Here is a 2,051-nt window from a genome sequence, read left to right as displayed (position 1 = left end):
AAAACTACTGAATTACACACATTAAAACGGTGCATTTTATGTTCTATGAATTTTATCTAAACAAAAATATTTTCATGGTGTAGAGGATTAGTTTAAAAGAATCCAACCTGGAGCTAGGAAAACCAATCAGAAAATGATTATAATAATCCAGGTAAGAGGTGATGAGTGGACAGAGATAGACAACATAGAGAACAATAGAACTATTTAGAAGGTTAAATTGGAAAGCAAGAGAAAAAGGAAGAGTCAAGGGTGATTCTAACTTCCACTTCTGGTACTAGGAGATGATGGTGCTCATTTGAAATCAAGAACATATAGTGCACATAGTAGGATAGCATTTTTAGTTTAAAAAAAAACACCAGTGTGTGTGTGTTCATGCATTTGTGAATGCACAGAAGAGCTGTTAGGCTCCACCCCACACTGTTGACCAGCCAGGGAGGCCTGTGGGCTGAGATGAGAGGTCTACCAGAATTCAAGGGGTGGGCAGTGGAGGAGGCTGGGAAAGAAGGGGTACAGAGAGAGCAGGAGTGTGCAGGGACTTTTCAGAGGAAGGTGACCAGCCAAGACTTCGAGACAACATAGAGAACAATAGAACTATTTAGAAGGTTAAATTGGAAAGCAAGAGAAAAAGGAAGAGTCAAGGGTGATTCTAACTTCCACTTCTGGTACTAGGAGATGATGGTGCTCATTTGAAATCAAGAACATACAGTGCACATAGTAGGATAGCATTTTTAGTTTAAAAAAATAAATAACCAGTGTGTGTGTGTTCATGCATTTGTGAATGCACAGAAGAGCTGTTAGGCTCCACCCCACAGTGTTGACCAGCCAGGGAGGCCTGTGAGCTGAGACGAGCGGTCCACCAGCATTCAAGGGGTGGGCAGTGGAGGAGACTGGGAGAGAAGGGGTACAGAGAGAGCAGGAGTATGCAGGGACTTTTCAGAGGAAGGGACCAGCCAAGACTTCATGAGATATGGGTTCTGGAAAGTGAGGAGGCAGTGAAGATAAAGAAGGCTAGAAGGTTAAGCCTACCTGGCCAGTCTGAGCTGTTTTCTGGAACAGCTCTCCCAAGTGATTTGCGACCTCAGAACCAGCAGGGCCTTGGCCTGTGACGGGCCAATTTGCCCTTCATTGTCTTCACCCACATCCTTCATTCTCTCCTACCCACAAGCCTACCTGGCTGTCCCTTTAGTGCAGCGGTTCTCAACCTGTGGGTCGCGACCCCTTTGGTGGTCGAACGACCCTTTCACAGGGGTCGCCTAAGACCATCCTGCATATCAGATATTTACATTATGATTCATAACAGTAGCAACATTACGGTTATGAAGTAGCAACGAAAATAATTTTATGGTTGGGTCACAACATGAGGAACTGTATTTAAAGGCCCAGAAGGTTGAGAACCACTGCTTTAGTGGCTCTTCTACCTGGAGGTCCAAATGGCCTCTGGACATCTCTGAAGAAAATTTTTTGTTAATGAGTAGAATCTAATGAGCAAAATAGACAAACAAATAGGAACAGACTCATAGATACAGAGAACAGACTAACAGCTGTCAGCGGGGAGGGGGTTGCGGGGCTGGGTGAAACAGGTGAAGGAATTAAGCAAACAAACACCATACAAAAAACCTCATAGACACAATCATCAGTTTGGTGATTACCAGAGGGAGGGGGTGGGGAGGTAGAAGAGGGTAAAGGGGGAATGAGTGATGAGGGAAGGAGACTTGACTTTGGGTGGTGAACACACACTACAATATACAGATGATGTATTATAGAATTGTACACCTGAAACTCCTATGCTTTTATTAACCAATGTCACCCCAATAAATTCAATAAAAAATAAAATAAGTTTCCTCCCTGTGGGTTGAGTGAAGGGTGGGTTGTTGTGACAACCCCAAGGGCTGGAATGGGTGGAAATAGGAACACAGACATTTTTCACTGTGAGGAAAAGAAATGCATAATTATTTATTCAGCTAGACCCAGTCTTCACATGATTCTGGTAATAGAGTCCTCCAGCAGTCACCCAGAGATATGGCTCAGCCCTGAGCACTCCCTGCCTCCCA

This window comes from Myotis brandtii, unplaced genomic scaffold (assembly GCF_000412655.1).
Source record: "Myotis brandtii unplaced genomic scaffold, ASM41265v1 scaffold144, whole genome shotgun sequence".
NCBI classification, from domain to species: domain Eukaryota; kingdom Metazoa; phylum Chordata; class Mammalia; order Chiroptera; family Vespertilionidae; genus Myotis; species Myotis brandtii.
This window is presented reverse-complemented; position numbering follows the sequence as displayed.